Source organism: Vulpes lagopus, chromosome 16 (genome assembly GCF_018345385.1).
Source record: "Vulpes lagopus strain Blue_001 chromosome 16, ASM1834538v1, whole genome shotgun sequence".
Lineage (NCBI taxonomy): Eukaryota > Metazoa > Chordata > Mammalia > Carnivora > Canidae > Vulpes > Vulpes lagopus.
Genome location: NC_054839.1, coordinates 21,878,312 through 21,903,916, shown reverse-complemented (window position 1 = coordinate 21,903,916; position 25,605 = coordinate 21,878,312). Strand labels below are relative to the sequence as shown.

The 25,605-nt window shown below is 33.3% G+C and overlaps 1 pseudogene; it reads left to right on the top strand.

The window, feature by feature from the left end:
- Positions 1-8,140: 8,140 nt before the first annotated feature.
- Positions 8,141-25,605, top strand: part of LOC121476755 — a 68,350-nt pseudogene continuing 50,885 nt past the window's right edge.

Here is a 25,605-nt window from a genome sequence, read left to right as displayed (position 1 = left end):
AGTAAAACTTCCACTCGCCTGTTTTGGTACATTCCTATTGGATATATACTAAAAACTGCTGATTCCAATTGTATGAATGAGTTATGCAAAATTTATTTCAAACAGGTACTTAGCAAAATGTTTCCTTCATAATAGTTTTACAAATTTTTATTCTTACTAGCAATACAGTATCCTCTCCACTACTCTACATTGACAACTCTTGGTATTTTGTTTTATTTATTTATCCTGATGGATATGCAGTGATTGTTTCTTCTGACATTAATTTGCATTTTATGATGAATAATAATTTTGAAACATTTTCATAAGCTTTTGAAAGCTATTTTATATTTCTTGTGAAGCACATGTTTAACTCTTTGTAGCCTCTTTCTTGCATAAATATAAAAATGTCTCTGTGTAGGGCTATTCTTTTTCCTTATCATTCCTGTTAATGATCAGATCTTTTGACAATCAGAATTTTTAATTTTAATGAAATATAATTTTTCAACATTTTGTTATACTTACTCCTTATTATGTACTATTTCAAAAATATATGCACAGATCAAGTTAATATAGACATGTTTTCTTCTAGAACTTTGATCACTTTAGGTTTAACATTTAAGTCTATAAAGATTAGGCACCACCTAAAATTAATTTATACTTGTTTGGAAGGAGAAATGGGTTAAGATTACTTTTTCCTTTTTGTATATCAAATTGATTGAAAAGGCCATTTTTTTCCCTAGTAAATTTGCAGTGGACCCTTAATGCATTATAATTAGTATGTTTGTCTCTAGTTGGAGTTTGTATTCTGTACCACTGGACCAACTGTCTGTCCTTGAGCCAATATTACATTATTTGAATGACTATATTTATAATAAATCTTGGTAAGTAGTAATATATGTCCTCCAGCTTTATTCAGCTTCAAAATTCCCTTGGATGTTCTATATCATTTGCATTTCCATCCACATGTTAGAATCATCCTTTCAATTTCTAAAAAATAAAAAATCCTGCTGGCATCTATCTGGGTTGGCACAGAATCTTTAGTGAAATTTGGTAAGAAAAGACATATTATTAATACAGTCTAACAATCTATAAACTTGGAGTAACTGTACATTTAGATATTTCTAGGCATTTAAGGTTTATGCCTATTTAAATGTCATTATCATTGTTAATATAAATATAATTGATAAAAATATGTTTACTTTGTATTCAGTTGAATTCAGTTATTAATTCCTTTTTATTGTATTTATTCTTTTGAGGGGGGATGGTTTTCTATAATGTTATCACGACACATGTAGAAAATCAACTTTTGCCCAATTTTAACAGTTAATATGTTTATATCTTGCCATATTACATTGGATGTAGACTAGAACTGGCAATAATCGGTAAATATTTTTCTCAGTCTCAGAGGAAAAATATTAAACAATGACATTTATTTTTTCTATGTACATCACACCAGATTAAGGATCTGGTAAAATGATAGATATGTCTTGAATTTATTCATCTAAGATAATTATATTATTTTTATTTTATTTTATTTTATTTTTTTCTTTTAATGTGGAAACTATTGATTAAACTTCAAGTGTTATAAACAACCCTGTATTCCTAGAATAAATCTTACTTTTTAAACAACATAATATTCTTTTTGCACATTTCTGGATTATTTCTGGTAATTTTGTTTAAAATTTGCAACTATATGATTTCTTAATTTAAATTCAATTAGCCAACATATAGAATGGCATTAGTTTCAGATGTAAAGTTCAGTAATTCATCAGTTAATTTGCAACTCTATTTTAAGAAAAGCTAAATGAGGTGCACTGGAGTGGTTCAGCAGTTTAAGTGACTAACTTAAATTTACATCATAATCTCAGGGTCCTGGGATGGAGCCCACCTCTGGGCTCTATGCTCAGCAGGGAGTCTGTTCTTCTTCCCCTCCTCCTTCTCCCCCCTCCCACCACTCATGCACATTCTCTCTCTTTCACACAAATAAACAAAATCATAAATACATATTGGAATGTAATTTTTATTCTATGCAACGTAAGAGTTTATTTTTTAAGATTTTATTTTATTTATTTATTTTAAGATTTTAATTACTTATTCATGAGAGAGAGAGAGAGAGAGGGGCAGAGACACAGGGGGAGGGAGAAGCAGGCTCCATGCAGGGAGCCCAATGTGGGACTCCATCCCAGGACTCCAGGATCACGCCCTGGTCCGAAGGCAGGCGCTTAACCATTGAGCCATGCAGGGATCCCCACTGTAAGAGTTTATATAAGATTGCTACCATTTCTTCCTTAAATGTTTGGAAAAGATTTATTAGAAAGCCATCTTGACTTGAAGAAATCTTTGTGGAAAAATTTATCAGTATTTATCCTGTAGCATTTATTATAATGCCTTTCCTGAAGGAATCTCCCTATAAAAAATGATTTTTCAAAAAAAAATTAGTTGCATAAGTTATTGTAAGTGCTATAATTATTCTCTATATTTCTGTAGAATCTGAAGTAGTGTTTCCTTTTTAATTCATAATATTTGTAATCTTAGTTTTCTGTATTACTTTACCAGTTTTGTATTACTTTACCAGTTTTGTTAAAGATTTTCTTTTTACTTTATTTTCCAAAAAAAATATTTTGAGTTTTTCTATTACATGGCTGACTGCTATGTTACTGGTTTTTGCCTTCATTTTTATTATTTTCATTAATTAGTTTTGCTCTACTGTTTATATATTTATTTATGTATTTATATATTTATTATATATGGTTCTTAGAGTGGAGTTTACACCATTGATTCTGTTTTTTTTTTTTAATTTATTTATTTTTGAGAGACACACACAGAGAGAGAGAGAGAGAGAGAGAGAGAGAGAAGGGGGGGGCAGACACACAGGCAGAGGGAGAAGCAGTCTCCACTCAGGGAGCCGGATGTGGGACTCGATCCAGGGTCTACAGGATCAGGCCCTGGGCTGAAGGCGGCGCTAAAATGCTGAACCACCTGGGATGCCCGATTCCGTTTTTATTAAATGAATTTACTTATTAGAAAAGTTTTAGGTTGGGGTGCCTGACTGGCTCAGTTAGTTGAGAAACTCAGGATCATGAGATCTGCCTCAGGCTCTTTGCTAAGTGAGGAATCTGCCTGGGATTCTCTCTCTTCCTTTGTCCCTCCCTACACCATTTGCTATCACACCAAAAGAAAAAATTACTCAAGGAATAAAAGATCTGTACTCTGAAAACTAAAACATTGATGAAAAAATTTCAAACAAATGGAAATATATTCCATGCTCATGGATTGAAAAAATTAAGACTGTTAGTCTACAGATTCAATGAAATTCCTATCAAAATACCAACACCATTTCTCACAAAACTAGAATAAATACCAAATTTTCTATGGAATCACAAAAGACCATGAATAGCCAAAGCAATATTGAGAAAGAAAAAGCTGGAGGCCTCACAATTTCAGATTTCAAGAGATATTATAAAGCTGTAGTAATCAAAACAGTATGGTACTGGCACACACAAAAAAAGAAATAAAGAATAGAACAAAATAAAGATTCCAGAAAAAAAAAAAAACATGCTTATATGGTCAATTAATCTATGACACAGGAGGCAAAAATATACAATTAGGAGAAAGTCTCTTCAATAAATGATACTAAGAAAACTGGACAGCTACATGTAAAAGAATGAAACTGGAGCACTTTTTAATGTCACACATAAAAATCAACTCAAAACCGATTAAAACCTAACTGCAAGACCTGAAACCATAAAAATCCTAAGGAGAACACTGGCTTTGTGTTTTGCTGGACAGAATACTTCTATTTAGTAAACACAACGCATAATAAGCTTTAGTCTATCATCTCGCAATTTATTTTCTAACAGTTTTATCTGCTTTTGTATTTATATTTTACTCCTTTGCTTTCTCTTGGATAATTCAGGTTTTGTCCCATATTAAGCTTTTATTTTGCCTTGAATCATATATTATTATTTAGTTGTACCTTATGTTATTTGATTATTCTCTATTAGATTTATAGATGGTATGTTCTTTTAGCAGTTATAATACCAATTTCAACATGCATCAATGGTATATTGCAATCTACTTTAAATTAGTACTTGTCACTTGCCCTAAAGGCAAGAAACTTCCAGTAGGTGAACATTATTTATTCCACTTTTGCTATTATAATAGCATATTTTATTTTACATGTTACCTATTCCACAATATGTAGTATTAACTTCACACTGATTTCTATTTACACATATATTTACTGCCTGTTGTACTTTTACTTATTTCTTGAAGTTGCTTGACTTCATCAGATTAGTTTTCTAATAGGAAAGGTTATAGCTTTGAATTGTTTTAAATTTTTGTGGGGAGGTTAAAAACATCTTTATTTCACCTTTGTTTTTTGCTATTTTGCAGTTCTATTTTACTATTGCAGTTCTATTCTATGTTTTTTGCAGTTCTATTTTACTCTGCTGCAGTATGGACACTGTCCTCAAGGAAACAGCTATGTGGATATGGGTCACAATTTACGATCTCCTTTTCAAGCTATTCACACTGTTTGATCATCTGGTACAATAGTTTTAACTATTGTATCAAGATTTAATTGGAAGAAGAGCCAGTCGGATACCTACTACTCCATCATGGTCTAGACAGAGGTCTTCAAACTTTCTTCATACTCTAATTCACCTGAGGCATTTTACCTATTTTTTTTTAATTTTGAAAAGCCTATAAAAACAGACCACTTTTTATTATTATTGTAAAATTATTCAGTAATGTAATAGAAACAGATATAATAGAAATTTCTTAATCAATGATTCAAAATTACAACTTTAAACCTACATTTTTCCACAACTTAACTGATTCTGTTTTTTTTAACTTAACTGATTTTGAAGTGTTTTCCAGCAATGTTTAATTATCTAATGAAGAATGATTTAAAATGATAAAAGCATCACCAAAATTGTAGATAGAGGAAAATATTTTTCCAAATAAATTGGTATAGTAATTATTGCATTATCCATAGGCATGCTTTGATATATTTTCTAAAGTTAGTTGAGATTGTTAAATGAGGATGTCTTCCTGAATACAATTTTATTATATTGTAATAATAAAATGGTGCTATATTATATGTGAAATTAAACATATACATTATTATGATTTTTGAATAATGTATAATTTCAGATTCTGATGCTTTATTTGATGAATGTTCAGGTATTTGTAGTTTTCTGTCTTGTCTCCCTCTGTAGATACAGAGTTAGGGTTGGCACAGTAGTTTGCACTCTTGAGATTTCAAAGACTTTTACCTCTCATAAATTTACTGATGTCCTTGTGGTTTCAAAGATTCTTGGTCTCATTAGGCATCTGGGCTTTCTAATTTCTTTTTTCTTATTGTAGGTATGCATGTTCTCAACTGCCAGATCTCTACCACTGCTACTAATATCCAACACGACAGCTATTTTATATTCTATTCTAACTTTCCCAACATATTAATTTTGTCATCTCTTTATTTTATCTGTCAATTTTCAGAATGTAGGAAGGTGCAATAATCCTTTTACAAAACTGTCTTTTCTTCCTTTTGATGATTTAACCAATATGAGTGCATAAGTAAAATATCTGACATTTCAGTTTATAGGAGTCTTTATCTTGGTGAAAATTATATATTTAGATTTTACATTACAGATTAAAGACTTTCACATTCTTCAGTCAATAAGTATGATATACTTTGATAAATAAAACATTCATACGTATACAGACTCTTTATCTTTACTGATGTTGAGGGATCCAGTGTTGGTTATAATCTAAACAAATGGTCACTCTCATGTCACATTCATCTCTTAAATGCTGTCAATAATTTAGAGTGATCAAATGTACCCTTGTAAATTATGCTTCAAGTGAGCAATATTTTTTGCATAACAATTAAGCACTCATGCAATATTTTTTAATGACAATTAAGCACTTATGAAATGACTTTTTTGGCTATAAATTTAGAAGGATAGTTCATAAAAAAACCAAGGCGAGATTATAATATTTATCATAGATCTTGTTTATTTTTCAAAATTACTCTGCTTATGTAAACATTATATTCATGAAGATATATGTATAAATATGAAAAATTCCAAGTTTTCTATTTACTTACACACACATACATCTGCACACATATCTTGCCTATGTGATAAATGATTAAACATTTCAAACATGGTTAAGAAAACATTTCTTTTTATAAACACATGTGACTGATATCATGTGAGTTTTCTTTCAATCAGCAATAATTGTAACAAAAAATAATTTTGCCAGGGGCCATTATTAGAAAAGTTATCATTGTAACTAAGAACAAGTGATACTTGCACTACCTTTGTCAAAAACATTGGAAAATTGTTCCCTAAATTGTTCCCTAAATTTCTAAGGTTCTTCTTTATTTTTTTACTCTACAGGAACTATGTCATCATGTATTATTTATGTTGGGCCAGGGATAGAGTGAAAAAATAATATTGTGAACATGAATTTACAGTTTTGTAAAAGACATTTCTCAGAATTTTTAATGGAGAATAAACCACATTTCTATAGGTCTGAGTATATTATCACTACAACCCTTGACAATAAATTGAATGCTTAAAATTACTACAGAAATTAGTCCATAAACAAAATGTAAATTTCATTTTTTAGCCCAAATTAATCTGTGCAATTTTATCATTAGAAAAATATAAGGACCCAGTAAGAATCAGCCTTTCCCACTAATAATTCCAAAATATGACTTATTTATATTCCAAAGGCTCCAACAATAATTAGTGAATCAAAGAAATCTGACATAAGCTTCTTAAATTAGCAATCAGTCCTTATTAATTTTTGTATATTTAGACTCATGTAATGTCTCTCACTTGAATGAATGGGTGGATAAATGATGTCAAAATGAGCAAATAATTCTTAAAGTAATTTACTTCTGCAAGGATGTTCATGTTGATCATTTCTTGATTCATTTTTCTATTGCCTTTAATTACATTAGTGTGATGCAGTATCACCAAATAGTATCCTGAGTGATAGAAAACAGGTAAATTAGCAGCAAATATTTAGTCAAGAACATACTTTAGTAATGTGTTAGTATTTAAGTAACAGAAGTAACAGCAGTCGCAGCAGTAGTAAAAATAACAAAAGAAATAGCATTTTTGTAGAACACATCCGGACAGGAAAGGGTTAAGTGCTTTGTATACATTATATCAGTTCATATTCACTATAAGTCTGAACATTACTCACATTAATATTCTTCTTATAGATAAGGAAGCCTGGGGTCTGAGAAACTTACATAATAATCCAAATAATCCAAATGTCATAAAAATTATATACGATAAAGCCAGCAGGTGCCCTGGGGTTCATACTTTTAATCATTAGTATGTAATAGTGCAGGTCTATGGGGATAAATGGATAGACAGATAGATGGATAGATATATAGATGATCCAAAGGTAATACCTTTTCAAATACCTAGCAACAAGCAGGAAAGGACTGTCTTCAGTTCAGCATTTGATAAATCATTTTCACACTAAACATTTAATGATTAACAGAATTCAGAGATTTACAAAAATCTGTATTTAATTAAGGAGAATTATAGATATGGCCACATGTCAACATCTGAGACACAATGAAACAATTTGGGGGATGATGATGCTGTAGACAGGCTGGTTATGCAAGAAGGGATTCAAACATGGTCAAGACAGTAGAATTGTAGGATATAAGATTCATCTGTAAAGGCAACAGAGCCTCTAACAATAATATCAGATATGATACTGCCCTTTAAATATTATAAATGACCATGCTGTATAACCGTGCATTCAATTTGACCTGGCTATGTATGAATGGACAACGTCACTATCTATGTAGGTTTCATTTAATATAGGCTAGCATTCAATGAGCTCTTCTATTGGGTAGAATATCAATCCCTGAGGATAACCTTTTCAGTTGGTCATCATGGAGAGATGAGAATGTTCTTAACACAGTTGGAATCTCCTGTGTTCTTGTATGTGAAGAACTTAGATGTGGTATGAGTGTGAGTTGGTAAAATCTCATTCTGTCTCAGTGTTTAGATCCTTGTAATGACTGAAATCTCGGAGACATTAATTATGGGTATGATTGAAAAACAGACATAGCAGTGTGTGTGTAGAATAGGAGTAGGAGTCAAGGGGAAGGGAGATGAAGATGGAGAGTTTGAAGGTGAGTACAAAGCATATAAAGTAAAAAGGGATAAAAGATATAGATTTTGTAGGGACTTTTGGGTAATATTGAGTATTCTGGATTTTAAATCTGAGAACAATTAAGTGTTATGAATGAGAGTTCCATTACTTAATTTAGAGTTAAATATTATTCCTTCTGAGTTCACCAGCTGCTTTTTTATGTGCTTTCTTTGTTCCTCTTATCTCTCTTTCTATTTGTGTTCTCCCATAGCTGCTTCATCTCCAACGTGATAAGACACTTAATTGTCTTCTCCATTTTTAACTCTTTTCTTTGCTCATCATGTCATCAATGTCATTATACATTGTCTATTTTGTCAATTCTTAGAGATAAATGAATTGTCTGAAAAATACTTAGGTATTTTTTAGGTTTCTTGATTTACTCTGTATTTTAGTATTATATTTATCATTTTTTAAAAAATCTACATTTCAGGAACCTATGTCTTTTCTTGTTCTCTGTGTTGTATATATTCTTGAGTAATTTTGACCAGCTTTATGTCATTAAATTAATTTTCCTAAGCATTTGACAAAGTCCCTTCTTGATTAAAACTCTTCACAGTGTAGGGATAGAGGGAACATACCTCAATATCATAAAAGCCATATATGAAAATCCCACAGCAAATATCATTCTCAATGAGGAAAAACTGATAGCTTTTCCCCTAAGGTCAGGAACACGACAAGGATTTGTACCATCACTACAAATGATATCACTATCACTCGTCTTAGAAGTCTTAGCCTCAGAACAGACAACAAAAAGAAATAAAAGGCATTTGAATTGGCAGCAAGAAGTCAAACTCTCACTCTTCACAGATGACATGATACTCTGCAGAAAATCCTAAAGACTCCAACCCCAAATTTCTAGAACTTATTCAGGAAAGCAACAAAAAGGCAGGATATAAAATTAATGCACAAAAGACATGTTGCATTTTTATACACTAACAATGAGACAGAAGAAAGAAACATTAAGGAGTTGATCCCATTTGCAATTGCACCAAAACCCGTAAGATACCTAGGAATAAACCTAACAAAAGAGGCAAAGGATCTGCATTCAGAAAACTAGAGTACACTCATGAAAGAAATTGAGGAAGATACAAAAAAATGGAAAAATTTTCCATACTCATGGATTGAAGAACAAATATTGTTAAAATGTCTATACTACCCAAAGCCATCTATACATACAATGCAATCTCTATCAAAATACCATCAACTCAGGGATCCCTGGGTGGCTCAGTGGTTTAGCACCTGCCTTTGGCCCAGGGCGTGATCCTGGGATTGAGTCCTGCATTGGGCTCCCTGCATGGAGCCTGCTTCTCCCTCTGCCTGTGTCTCTGCCTCTCTTTCTCTCTGTGTCTCTCACAGAGCTGGAACAAATAATCCTAAAATTTGTATGGAACCAGAAAAGACCCCAAATAGCCAAAATAATGTTGAAAAAGAAATCCAAAACTGGGGGCATCACAATTCTGGACTTTATGTATATTACAAAGCTATAATCATCAAGACAGCATGGTTCTGGCACAAAAACAGACACGCAGATCAATGGAACAGAATCGAGAACCCAGAAATGAAACCTCAACTCTATGGGCAACACATCTTCAATAAAACAAGAAAGAATATCCTATGGAAAAAAGACAGTATCTTCAATAAATGGTGTTAGGAAAACTGGACGGCCACATGCATAAGAATGAAACTGGACCATTTCCTTACATCACACTGAAGAATAGACTCAAAATGGAAGAAAGATCTAAATGTGAGACAGGAATTTATCAAAATCCTAGAGGAGAAAAAGGCAGCAGCCTTTTTGACTTCTGCCATGCAACTTTTTGCCAGACACGTCTCCAAGAGAAACAAAAACAAAAATGAACTATTGGACTCCTCAAGATAAAAAGCTTTTGCACAGCTAAGGAAAGAGTCAGTAAAACCGAAAGATAACTGACAAAATGGGAGAAGATATTTACAACTGTCTTATCAGATAAAGAGCTAGTACCTAAAATCTATAAAGAACTATTAGGGACACTTGGGTGGTTCAGTGGTGAGCATCTGCCTTTGGCTCAGGGTGTGATCCCGGAGTCCTGGGATCGAATCCCTCATCAGGCTCCCTGCATGGAGCCTGCTTCTCCCTCAGCCTGTGTCTCTGACTCTCTCTATGAGTCTCTTATAAATAAATAAATAAATAACATCTTTTTTAAAAAAGGAACTTATCAAACTCAACACCCAAATAATCCAGTCGAGAAATGGGCAGAAGACATGACAGACATTTCTCCAAAGAAAACATACAAATGACCAATAGTCACATGAAAAAATGTGCAATATCACTCAGCATTAGGGAAATGCAAATCAAAACCACAGTGAGATATCACCTCACACCAGTCAGAATGGCTAAAACAAACAAGTCAGGGAATGACAGATGTTGGCGAGGATGCAGAGAAAGGGGAACCCTCTTACATTGTTGGTAGGAATGCAAGCTGGGGCAGCCACTCTGGAAAGCAGTATGGAGGTTCCTCAAAAAGCTGAAAATAGAGCTACCCTATGACCCAGCAATTGCACTCTAGGTATTTGCTCCAAAGATTTAAGTGTAGTGATCCGAAGGGGCACCTGCACCCCACTGTTTCTAGTAGCAATGTCCACAATAGCCAAACTATGGAAGGGGTCTGGATGTCCATAGACAGATGAGTGGATAAAGAAGATGTGGTATATACACACAATGTAATACTACTCAGCCATCAAAAAGGTGAAATCTAACCATTTGCAATTATGTGGACGGAACTAGAGGGTATTATACTGAACAAAATAAGTCAATCAGAGAAAGACAATTATCGTATGATCTCACTCATATGTGGAACTTAAGAAATAAAACAGGATCATAGGGGAAGGGAAGGAAAAATAAAACAAGACAAAATCAGAGAGGGAGATAAATCATAAGAGACTCCTAACCATAGGAAACAAACTGAGGGTTGCTGCCCATAGGGGGATGTAGTAACTGGGTGATTGGCATTAAGGAGAGCATATGATGTAATGGCACTGGGTATTATAGAAGACTGATGAATCCCTGAATTCTACCGCTGAAACTAATAATACACTATATATTAATTTAATTTAATTTAAAAATGAAAGAAGTATAGAAAAAATGATCCTTATAATTCTTAATAAATAAGTAATCTAAAAAATTAGTTTTCCTTTAAATGTATTGATTCCTACTCTAGTACCTGCTTATCAAATGGATGTATAAGATAAGAGATAGAATTATATGTAATAGACGGCACTATTTAATTTGTGCTCAAACCCTGCAAAATAAATATTTAATCCTGATTTTTATGAAAAAATAACATTGCTCCAAATTCAAACTCATTTTTAATTTTAATAAATTTCTCTTTTGTGATATCCTTACTAAATACATTCAAGAATGAAAAAATCTTTTTTACAGCAGATTTTTAGAAAGAGTTTTCCGTTACTTACTTTTTTAGTAACCAAAAGTTATACATACATCAAATATATCCAAAACAGGCTGCTTATGCTCAACATGTATAATTATAATTCTTCAGCTGCAGGATAAGTAAGGAAACAAATATATACTTATATTTGTATATTTATAAGTATACAAATATTTATAGAAATATTTTGTCTTCTGGTACCAGAAGTGATAGCTTGTACTAATAAAATGGCTTAATAGATATACAAATATACAATTGGCCATTTATAAATATCAGAAACAGTCTCTCGGATAAGAACAAGTCTCTTGCTGATGAGTTAACACATCATCTTAAATGTATTATTTTCATTTCCTTTCTGATTTCATTCACAACTATTTACTCAGGTAATCTGTAGTCCTGTAGTCTGGTTGGTAATTGACATTCAGAGAATCAAATTACACTTCACTTTAGTGCTGTAGGGAAGGAGCTGAAACTTCCCACATCATTCTGTAGGTCACATGGTCTTTAACACCAGTGTCCACTAATATTCTATTCTTGATTGCCATTTATAGGATCAAGGAAATATTTGACAATCACTAGGGTAATTAAATAATGGTAAAGCCTTTCATATTCCTATAAAAACTCAGAAAGTCTGCAGCTGAGTCTAAACCCAACAACATGAAGGAAAACTCAATAACAAGCTTGGACTTTGTTAATTTAGCAACAACATTATGAGGAATTTCAATCATTTTAGTTTCCAGTAGTATATGAACAGGTTGGCTTTAGAAAGCCAGGAGTTTGAATAATTTCAATTGCTGATAGTCTAGTTAGTAATGTAGAACACAAATGAAACAAGGGAGAGGGAAATGAGGAGTTGTTCAACGGATATAAAGTTTGGATGGAAGATGAATAAGTTCTAGAGATGTGCTATACCATACAGTGCCTGTAGTTAACAATATCTTATTAGACACTTAAAAATTGTTAGGAGAGTAGATCTCTTGTTAAGTAACCAGACAAAAAATAAAATAAAAACAAATAAGAAAACTGTGAGCTTCATGAAGCTATGGTAATGGCAATATGCGAGGGTAAATAAAGTTGTTTTCAGATAAATTTTCTCAGACGTTAAGAAGAAAATATTTTCCTTATATTGTAAATCAGAAAACCACTGTAAACATTACTGTCAGTCACCAATTCTTCCATTTCAGTGATTGGAATGGAATGCCCATGCCATTTGAAATTAAGTGAGGCTTAAAAAAAGAGCCAGTACTATCCGTCTAAACCTTTGAAAATGTCAGAAGCCTGTTTAAGTCTCAGAAAAATCTACCCTTTATCTTCTTTAAAATTGCTTTATCACATTTAAAGATAATAGAAACTATATCTTATTTAACATTATTTTCATTTTGATTGAATTACTAATACTGCAATATTTTGGGAAAGTACTATTTTTTAAATAGTACTTTTAAAATGTATTTGATTAGGTTTGAAGAACAGTTGTCAAAACATAGCCTACTACCTTCGGCTATTTCAGTATTTTTTATCAAAAATAAACATTTGAAAAACTACATTATTATTAAATGTATTTTAACATCAAGCTAGAAAGCTATCATCAAAACTTTATCATGTTCAAATGTGAAAATATTTTTACTGGCTTGCTGGGGAACCTGGGTGGCTCAGTCAGTTAAGCATCTGCCTTCAGTTCAGGTCATGATCCCAGGGTCCTGGAATACATCCCCAAATCCCTGCTCAGAGGGAAGCTGCTTCTCTCTCTCCCTCTGCTGCTCCTCCTGCTTGGGCTCTCTCTTTTTCTGCTTCTGTCTCACTAATAAATAAAATAAAATATTAAAAAAAAAGAAACTGGCTTGCTAAAAGAAGTACGATCTGCCATAAGTTGAATTTTCCTTGTAAATGCAATGATTAAAAAAGTACCAGTTTTGTACAAAGCTGATGACTTGGAATTTAGAAATACAAAATATAAATTGAGGGAACATTTGTCCTTTAGTCAGAAATTTAGAATTCGAATTTAGAAATACAAAATTTAAATTGTATTTAGAAATTTAGAATTGGAAATTATTTATTTAAAAATTCAGAATTGGAATTTAAAAATACAAAATATAAATTGAGGGCAAATTTACTTTAATTTTATCAAAAACAATTTTTTCTAATTGTATGCCAAATGATTAAAACTATATCTAAAAATATATATATATATATATCTAAAAAATACAGGCTTGGAGAAATGGTAGGAAACTAATTTTATAATGGTGAGAAAGTTAATATAAAGGAACTTATAACATGTACATTTACACATCTATTTTAGAATTAGCATATGCTATTTTGTTATTTGTTTAGATAAAAGACTACTCTTAGAAATATTATTTTTTTTATGTATGCTTTATGTGGGGCTTGAACTCATGCATGACCCTGAGATCAAAAGCCATATGTTCTCCCTGCTGAGCCAGCCAGGTGCCCTTATTAAAAAAAAAGAAAAAAAATAGTAGTAATTGATTAGTAAAGGGTCCAATATAATTGATTACTTCTATTTAGACATAAAGAAAAAATGATTAATCAAAATAATTACTATTTATGAGATAAATTCAAAACAGCTTTATCTTTTTTAGCTAATGTAAAAATATTTGATAAATATATACATAGTACTTCTAGTGTGAATCATTGGAAAACTGTAAACATTTTTTGTTAGTGAGTCCTTAAAAAGGAAGTATCTTATTGGGACAGCTTAAAATAAGATTCATTTTAGGAAAAAAAAGAAAGAAAATAACCTTTCAAACATATGTAATTTACAGAGATAATGGTATTTGAGTAAATTATATATATATAAGACTAAAGTGTGAATCACTGGAAAACTGCAAACATTTTTTGTTAGTGAGTCCTTAAAAAAGAAGTATCCTATTGTTTTTTGTTTTTAAAGAAATATCTTATTGGAACAACTTAAAGTAAGGTTCATTTTAGGAAAAAAAGAAAACAAACTTTGAAACGTGTATTATTTACAGAGATCATGGTATTTGAGTAAATATTAATTCAATAAGAATTTATTTATAGACAAAGAAATCCTCTAATCACAGGGAAAATCTAAGTGGCACAAAATGCAATACAGTAAAATATGAATAATAGGACAGAAAGGGAAAAAACCTATCAAACTGTGGGATAAACATTAACTTTGAAATTGCATAGGATATAAACCTCCTCTTTGACAAGAGATTGGGAGTTAAGGTGGGGGAGTGCACCTAGGTGGCTCAGTCATTTGAGTGTCTCCCTTTGGCTCAGGCCATGATCCTGGAGTCCTGGGATGGAGCCCCACATCAGGCTCCCTGTTCAATGGGGAGTCTGCTTCTCCCTCTCCTTTTACCTCTCCCATTGTTCATACTCTCTCTCTCGCCCCCCCCTTCAAATAAATAAATAAAATCTTAAAAAAAAAAAGAATTATAGTGGGAACTTAATTTCAGTAGTTTTACTGTGTGATCAAACATACAGAAAAGAAGCAAACATGTTCTATTAACTGAGGCGCGACTTATACCACTAAAATGTTCATTTTCTAGCGGACTAGATTATTGTTGCCTATTCTATGTACTGTTACTACATTATTGTTAATTTTTATCAATTACAAAATCTAGGTAAATGTGTACTGAATATGTACAAAAAAGAAACCAATCTAACAAAAGCAGATTCACCTACTAAGTACACATTTATGGAGGACCTGCTAATCCTAGTCATTGCATTCAGCTCTGAGAATACATCTGTCAGCCTGAAAGGCAGGCCTCTACTCTCAAAGAATTAATATCTGAAGTGATTGTTTTTCCCATTTCTTTTTTGGCAAAAAATATATTAGCTATGACAAATCAAGCTGTCCTGCTGGGATCAGGCAACAGCAGTTTAGAACAGTAATTAAGATTACAATGTACAAAGATATTTGTCCTACTCTTTAATTCTGGAAAATACACTGCTATGTCTTAAGGAATTCTAACAGAAAAATGAAAGATTGTTTGGAATTATAATTCCTAGCTGAAATAAATAATAAGCTAACTCATGTGTAGAAGAATCAACATGAAAAGTGAAATCACCCTGACTCAAAACAGCTTCTGACTCTCCCTCTCATAAATCTTTCATAAATTTCTTCAAAATGTAGAATTCTAGATTTAGACTACATAACTGAAATACTATAATTCAGCAGTTTAAACATAGAAGTATTATTAAAGTTTCACATAAATATTTCACAGAATCTTAGTACCTGATATGAAAAAAAAAAAAAAAAAAAGGTGAATCAACTCTGAAGTGAAGATAGTCCAATTTCCTGAATGCTAGATCCTGATTTTGGCTGTCCCAAGTTGGCTTGTGAGGCTTTCCAAAATCTCTACTGCAAATCTAAGGATCAGAACTGATAAATTCTTCACTTACCCATCTTCATTTAGCAGGGAATACAGTCCAGATAATTTATTTCCATTCTCTTTCCACAGTTATTTGTGGCCTACCCGCAACCAAAACTTACTCCTCTAAATACCAGTTTATCAAATCTTCCACCATTGTCAAACTGTTTGGAAAGAAATGGTAATGTGTTATTCAAAGGGAGAATAAAAACAAATATTATAATCCGTTCTGTTAGAATTCCCTGCCAAAGTGAACACCATTTTGTTAGATGTAAAACAAAACAAAACAAAAACACCTCTCTTCTACCCTGATTTTATAGGATTTTAAGAAATGGGAAATCAGAGGACAAATGCACAATTTGGAATGGACGTATTGTAATGATACCTCTCCATGTTGTCAAGATAGAGACAAATTTTATTATTTATACCATGCTTTTCTCACCCTGTCTCTCTTTTCCTAGATCAATTTGCATTTAAAAGTATTCGTGCTATGAGTAAAGATCAAAGCCATGCCAGTTTCTAAGGCTATTAAATTAATCAATTAAACTAATATTAAATGAATATGCAATGAACTCCTGTTTACTAAAAATAATGTTTATATTATTCATATAATAAACATAATGTTCATATATGAAGAACTAAATCAATATAATGCTGCTAAGTTATTAACCAATGCTACTAGGGTTTATTTGCAAACTCTTATAGTTCTTAAGAAATTTTAAAACTTGGGCCGCCCAGGTGGCTCAGCAGTTTAGCGCCACCTTCCGGCCCAACCCCTGATCCTGGAGATCAAGGATCGAGTCCCACGTCGGGCTCCTTGTATGGAGCCTGCTTCTCCCTCTGCCTCTCTCTCTCTCTGTTTCTCATGAATAAATAAATAAAAATCTTGAAAAAAAAAAAAGAAATTTTAAGCCTTTATAAGTAGTTGCAATGAAATACTGTGCAGTTGTCACTTTCCACATAATCTATTGATACTCTTCCATTTATCATTATCTAATTTCAAATAGAAATGTGATAGCACCCTGCTTAGCCCAATAATTATTTTTGCCCAATATAATCTATTTCTTAATAGCTTATAATAAATAAGATATAATTTGGTTTTAAGTTGTACCAAATTGTCAAATTTAATATACTTGCATTGAATTCTGTTAGGTTTTTTGTATTCATGAAAAAATGTTTCATTCAATAGCCAAATCTATTGATATTTGGGAGATACTGAATTTTTTATGGAAACAGGCAGATAAAATAAGAGAAAGGAAGAATGAAAAAACGAAGAAGAATGGAGATAATTAAAAAAAGATAAAAGAGAAAAAAATGAAGGGGAGGGAGACACTTTAAAAATCAAAAATGAAATATAGGATATTTTTATTTATAACAAAGCACAAAATATAAATGTATGAATAGTGCCATATTTATACATTAATCCATCCATGATTTATTGGATATTTGCTATGTTCAAGGCATCCTGAAGGTTGACAGGAATCCAACGAGGAGCACACAGTCCACTGGGAACATTGATAAGTCAATGGATATTTTGTTACTGTGTTATGAATGTTTTAATAAAGAGAATCCCAGCTGCTATTAGAGTATATAAAAAGGACATCCTTATAGTTCTGTAGGTCAAAGAAGTCCTGTATGGGTCATCAAAAAGTCCACAAGGCTCTGTTCCTTTCTGGGGGCTCCTAGAACAAAATCTATAGGGCTGTGTTCTTTCCAGGGGCTCCTAGAACAAAATCCACCTCCTTGCTCAATTATATTGCCATCAGAATTCAGCTCCTTGCATCTGTTGGACTAAGGCCTCTGTTCTCTCGCTGGCTATAAAAACCAAGGGGAAAAAAAAAAACAAACCCTAACAAACAAAAAACGAAAAAACTAAACAACAACAACAAAAAAAACCCAAACCAAAAAACAAAAACAAAAACGAACCAACCAAACAAACAAAACTAAGGACCATTCCCAACTTCGAGAGGCTGCCACATTTCTTGGCTCTTATTCTCCTTTTCTCCTCAAAACTAACAGTTGCAGGTTGAGTCCTTCTCACATTGTATCTTCTGATTCATTCTTCTACCTTTCTTCTCCACTTTTAGGGACTCATGATTTGATTGGGCCCATCCAGGTATTGCAAGAAAATCTCCCTACCTTAATGTTCTCAGCCTTAATCACATCTGTAAATTCTGCCATGTTAGATAACATATGTCTGGAGATCAGGATGTGGACATCTCCAAGGTAAGGGAGCATGATTCCATCCACCAGGGATACAGCAGGTAAGCTGCTTAACCAAAGCATATATCTAAGACAAATTTTAAAGAATAAGTAAGATTTCCCCAGAGAGAGAAAAATTAGTTTAGCAAGAACATTTCAGGGAGAGGTTTTATGAGTCAGAAAAAAAGAAATAGCAGTTCAGAAAAAATGTCTTCAGTTTAGCAAGTTTAGGTGTCATGAAAGCCTGAAGAGATTATCAAAGGAACGAAATTTTTCCTATGCCTGGGTGTTTGAGTTTTGTTCTAAATGTGGCAGAAAACCATGGAAGCTTTTTAAGAAATAAAACAATATCAAATGTTCATTTTATAAAAATTAATGACAGCAGCCTAAAAAAGGAATTGCAGGAAAGGCTCAAAACTGGAGGAACAGAGACAAGTTAGAGGCTAATTCAATAAATGAAAGGAGAAATGTTATTAGCTTTATCATAGACAGTGACAGTGATGACCTTGAAGAGAGGATGGATTCTACAAGATCCAGGAAGTATAAGTAAGAGAACTTGACAATAAATTGGATGTGAGGGATAAAGGTAATGGGGGAGAAAGAATGATTTTGAGAATTGTAGATTTGGAAGCTCAGGCTGGGAGATGAAAGTGTCAACTCATGTTCCTTTAAAATGTATGCCTGAGGAATTGTAGTAAGTAAGCCTGGAAAGCCTGATTTAGTCTGTGATACATTGAGTTTGGCTGCTCTACACTGAAATTTCAGTTAGAATGAAGAGATTGAAAACAATTATATCTTTATAAGATGTTGCTCAGTTCTTATAAATCCATACCATTGCTGTTCCTCATTAATATCGTATCATTTATCTATAATTCTAAATTGACAGAAATTTAAATTGCTAATTGACACAGAAATTCAGTGCACTAAAAGTATAACACCCTTGACGTTGAAAAGGAAGAGAGGACATATATATCAAGGCATGAAAATGTCCTTGGCATCTACAAAGACTCACAGTGTAAGAAAGGTGTGTTATAATGGAAAAATTAGTTGGAAATCAGTTACAAAAAGAAATACCTTCCAGCTCTATAATCTCTAAAAGTATTTTAATAGAATAACTTCAATAATTTAGTCCATGAAAATTTTCATGAACATCCTTACAAAATAATTCAGATGTTATTTTCACTTGTTATTAATCTCTACTAAAAGTTACTAGGGCTCCTTGGAGGATCCTTGATTTCAGGGCTTTGGGTAAGAAAAAAATAAATAGGCTTGGTATGAACTCTCTTGGCACTACCTAACATTAAAAATACATTCAGAAAAATAAATAAATAAATAAATAAATAAATAAATAAAGTACAATACAATACATTCAGGATGTGTTATAGTTATCTTAAAGGGTCTCTCACTGGCCAAGTTGTAATAATTAAATAGACAAATATTAAAAATTATTATGATGGGGCACTTGGTTGAGGGTCTGCCTTTGGCTCAGGTTGTAATCCTGGGGTCTCGGGATTATGTCCTGCACTGGGTTCCCTGCAGGGAGCCTGCTTCTCCTTATGCCCATGTCTCTATCTCTGTGTCTCTCATGAGTAAATAAATAAAATATTTTTTAAAATTAAAATGGTAATTTGGGTCATTTGAGTTTATAAAAATCTATGAGTTCAAAAGAGAACATTATACGAGGTACAGAATAATGTATTCACTTACACAAGATTAAGAGGTTGATAAAATAGTATAGTTATCATTTTAAATTATTTTCATATAGAAGGACATTGTATCCTAATAAATACGTACTTTGTCATGAAACATACATATATATGTTATATATTTAAATGTGTAGAATTTTTAAAACTGGAAAGTACAAATACTAAAATGTTCAGGCAAAAATAGCCTCAAATACTGAAGAAATGCAGCAAAAACAAGGATAGAAGTGAGTTCATATACTGACTATCACTAGTGATCATACCAAAAGACCAATTATTAAAAAGATCAGTCTCTATTTTAAAAAACATAAATTAGTCAACTGTTTCAAAGAATAGATTTGTGTAGACATGATCCCTTAGTCAAAATATTGAAAAACTGCTAAATTCCTTTATAAATTTTGAAGAAATACTGTTAAACCATATATCAGTTTTCATTCATAAAAGACGGACATAAAACCCGATAATATATAAAGTGAAACTTTATTACATTGGGAAAGAAAAGAGACAGACAGGCAGGCAGGCAGACAGACACACTCAGGATAATATTGAATGTTTTAATTTGAAACAATCTTCTTGGACTAAGCCCTCGTATCTTAGGTCCCTGGCAAGACTCAACTCTCCAGCAATCATAAATTTATAACTTTAGCATGGTCTTCTTTTTACTACGTATTGAAAGAGAACTAGAGCAAATGTAAAAATAATGCATAGTAAAAAAAAAAAATAATAATGCATAGTATGCTAAACTAAATCCTAGGAATATGGGGAAATGGCAATTAAGTGAAACTATAGAAATACAATGCAAAGAAGTTTATGTTACAAGCCCCTTGTAACTTTGAACTTTTATTTCTGTCTCCTTAATTCAGTGAGGCTGTGCTCTGCTTAAAATTGTTTCCCAACTTTGCAGTTGGGGAAGGGCTTCTAGGTCCTGCCTGTGTTCTATTGTTCAAAAAGTGATGGTTGGATAAGTTATGTCTCAGTTATTCAAGAAAATCTAATGGCAGATTTCTCTCCAATACAATTTTGCCAACTTAACAGTTTCAGTGTCTAGGCTATGCCTCCAAAAGCAGGCCTTGCATTTCTCTAACTGGATTATGCTGTAATCTAGTTTTATTACAGACCTTTTTGTAATGGGGGGGGGGTCTTGTAAAAGTGGGTCTTGAGGACAATTTCATCCATGCATAAGACAAGGTCAGATAAAGTCATTTCAGGTTTTATAGATAGATAGATAGATAGATAGATAGATAGATAGATAGATAGATAGATTATAGATATAGATATAGATATAGATATAGATATAGATATACAACAGAAACTTATTCTCTGTTCCCTTAATTCCCCTTTCTCCACTTTTGCATATTTGGAGACAATTCTCCATGTGTGTGGTTCCCTTCTACACAACCATTCAGTAGAGGTACAGATTGCCTTATTTCTAGACTATATTTTCAAGGTTGTGTGTATAGCAAACAGCCTTCGAAGATATTTTCCTCCAAAGCAAATAACAGGTATGTTTACCTGTTATACTATAAAAAATTAAAATTTCTTAAGAAAAAAATTTCTCTTCTGTAAATCAACCCATTGTGTATGCAAAAGTCACTTGCCTCTTTTTGCATCACATTTTAGAAATATGAGCTTATAGTACAGGTGCAATAAGAACATGACACTGTGACTATTGCTACTGAAATGACTAATTCCTTTGTCTCTGTTCTAGGAGGGTCATATCTTCTGCCAGCATCTATGACAAAGTAAGAGGCTAATGTTTAAGCTTTCATATAGGGTAGCTAACATCTCACACCCTTCACAGGTCTTTTTTTTTTAAGATTTTATTTATTTATTCATGAGAGACAGAGAGACAGAGAGAGAGAGAGAGAGAGAGAGAGAGAGATGCAGAGACACAGGCAGAGGGAGAAGCGCCGACGTGGGACTTGATCCCGGATCTCCAGGATCAGGCCCTGGGCGGAAGGCAGCACTAAACTTCTGAGCCACCGGGGCTGCCCCCAGACCCTTCACAGTTCTTGAAGTTTGGCAATGAGGATGGGCTGCTGACAGAGACATGGCTTTCAGGAAGAGGAAAGATGAGTCCTGGTGGGCTTGATTAACAGAATTTGAGGGAATGAGAAAGCAGATTAAAAGGCAGCTGCTCCAGCGGTACCATAGTTATTGCTAACCATTCTCTGGGCATGTGGACTTTGTTATCACTATGGCAGTCAGACTTCGGTCCTCCTGGGTGGGCAGAAATTTCTGATCCCTTTCAGGTAAAAGTTACAGAGATGTGCACCTATACTAAGCATGATAATAAATTTGCAACTGCTATATGCAAAACCAGACGAATCACTGAAGAAACTTTGGATAGTTCACTTGGGTGAAGAAAATGAGTACATAATGCTTATTAAGGGATAATTATATCACCTGAACAACTTTACAGTCCACCTTCCCTTTAATGCATGTCAAGCCAACCTTAGTCCATTTAAAGACAGGAATTATCTCAGAGATTTTTTGCTGTTGGTCCTGACTGTTATAAAGCTGCTCTTTAGCCCTACTGGGGAGATTTCTCTAAGAAAGACAAATTCCTTTATGAAATAACACATGACAAATGAGTAGTATTTGTGGTAAGGGCTGTTCTCTGATGTGATCAGTGGCAATCCAGCCACTGATCAAGTCTGCACCTCACAACTCTCACTGTTGCTGGCTGGATCTATCATCCAATCAGATGTGGAAATGCATTCACTGGACATAAATAAAGGACGCTATTGTTCTGATGTGGAGTACACAACTCTATGCCAAATTATGACTCTTACCAGAAGCTGACCCATTCGTATGCAGTAAGAGAGGCAAAATCATATGAGGCAATTGCCCAAGACTGCTGCCAGGAAATTAATTAAATCAAACTTTTGTCCTACTCTCAGGGTGAAGCTCTGCTACTAGAATGGGAAGCAATGATTTTGTGGCTTCGGAAGGAAAACAATCACCCCAATCTATGGGAGGTATAAGGGAGAGAAAGAAACTTTATAGCTTTAGATATATATGATCCAAAGGTATAGATACGATATTTATTCTATTACAACATGTCTTCATAATGTCCCTTTTGTGAGCCTTCCTCACAAAGAGAAATGTTGTGGTGTGGTTTTCACCAACAGTTTCAAGCTCCCTAAATTTAACTCAGCAAGATAGCTGCTGTTTTCCTCCAGTGACTCCAACCATGATTTAATAATCACCATTTCTCTTATTATTATCAAAACTCTATCAGAAAAAGCTGAGAATGTTCCCAGCTTCTGCATCTTCCAGAAAAAACACCTCCATATGTCTTCCCTACTCTCATTCATTTGAACTCAATGCAAATATCCGGGGCTGATATTGGAGACCTGGGATCGAGTCTCATGTCGGGGTTCCTGCATGGAAACTGCTTCTCCCTCTGCCTGTGTCTCTGCCTCTCTCTCTCTCCTCTTTGTGTATTCTCATGAATAAATAAATAAAAATATAAAAAATAAAAACAGGTTTAAAATAGTCATTTTAGATGAAGATAATTTAGTTTTTATTCTATTTTATACTATTAACATTTTTTATGCAAAAAGTTACTTGTAAAAGCATAGCCTTAACCTCTTATGAGCATATAAATAATGAATACTCCTTTTACACACAATTAGCAATTACGTTTTAAGATTAGTTATTTGTCACATTGAAAAGAGCACAGATCTCAAATTAAGGTATGCTCAGCAGATAAGAATAAATGTTGGACAGATTTTCATAAAACATTAGAGATTCAGTAGGTTGTCCTGGAAACCTAAGGGCAACTTAAAATGAAAGAGGAAACAAATGAGAGATTAAAACATAGATGATAGGAAATTGTCTACTTTTCTATGTCACCTAGTTCTGCTCTATGTGCTAGTGCTTCAGAGAAACACCACAATTAAAACAGTGGAAATACTTAGGTTGTTTTCATATTTCCACTATTGTGAATAAAGCTGCAATAAACACAGGAGTGCAGATATCTCTTTGGGGTCTTGATTTCTTTGGATATATATCCAGGAGTTAGATTACCTGACTGGATTACTGAATGGATAAGATGTGTTTTGTGTATGTGTATGTGTATGTGTACATGTGTGCAGATATATTTGTATATATATATATATATATATATATTTAATTTAAATTTAATTAGCCAACATATAGTCTATCATTAGTTTCAGATGTAGTATTCAATAATTTATCAGTTGTATATAACACCTACTGCTCATCACATCACATGTTCTCCTTAATGCTCATTACCTGGTTACCCCATCCCACTGCCGACCTCCCATTCAGCGACCCTCAGTTTGTTACCCAGAGTTAAGAGTCTCTCATGGTTTATCTCCCTCTCTGATATTTTTTCCAATTCAGTTTCTCCTCCTTCCCTTATGGTATTCTATACTAGTTCTTATATTCTGCATATGAGTTAAACCATATGATATATATCATATAATTATATTATACTGTTATAACATATAGTAATAATACATATATATGTGATATATAATAAGGGATAAGACTGAAGAGGAAGAAGGAAATCTTGCCTTCTGAAACTACATGGACATTATGCTAAGTGATGTAAGTCAGAAAAGGGAAGATAAATACAGTATCATATCACTTATATGTGGAATCTAAATAGCTGAACTTCTATAAAAAACAAAATACAAAACTAAACTACATCCTACAGAATGAGAGAAGATATTTGCAAATGACCTATCAGATAAAGGACTAGTATCCAAGATCTATAAAGAACTTATGAAACTCCACAGCAAAGAAACAAAGAATCCAATCATGAAATGGGAAAAAGACATGAACAGAAATTTCACAGAGGAAGACATAGACATGGCCAACAAGCACATGAGAAAATGCTCCGCATCACTGGCCATCAGGGAAATACAAATCAAAACCACAATGAGATATCACCTCATACCAGTGAGAATGGGGAAAATTAACAAGACAGGAAACAACAAATGTTGGAGAGGATGTGGAGAAAGGGGAACTCTCTTGCACTGTTGGTGGGAATGTGAAATGTTACAGCCACTCTGGAAAACTGTGTGGAGGTTCCTCAAAGAGTTAACAATAGATCTGCCCTACGACCCAGCAATTGCACTGCTGGGGATTTACCCCAAAGATACAGATGCAGTGAAACGCAGGAGACACCTGCACCCCAATGTTTATAGCAGCAATGTCCACAATAGCCAAATTGTGGAAGGAGCCTCGGTGTCCATCGAAAGATGAATGGATAAAGAAGATGTGGTTTATGTATACAATGGAATATTACTCAGCCATTAAAAATGACAAATACCCACCATTTGTGTCGACGTGGATGGAATTGGAGGGTATTAGGCTGAGTGAAATATGTCAATCGGAGAAGGACAAACATTATATGGTCTCATTCATTTGGGGAATATAAAAATTAGTGAAAGTGAATAAAGGGGAAAGGAGAGAAAATGAGTGACAATGAAGGTGACAAAACATGAGAGACACCTAACTCTGGGAAACAAACAAGGGGTAGTGGAGAGGGAGGTGGGCAGGAGGTTGGGGTGACTGGGTGGTGGGCACTGATGGGGGCAATTGGTGGGATGAGCACTGGGTGTTATGCTATGTTGGCAAATGGAACTCCAATAAAAAAAAATAAAATAAAAAAAAGAAAGTTTGGAGCCAGATGGATGTGGGAATTGGGGAAGAGATAGCTCCCTCTATGTTACCAATGAAAGAGAAGATAGCTCTTTTATACAT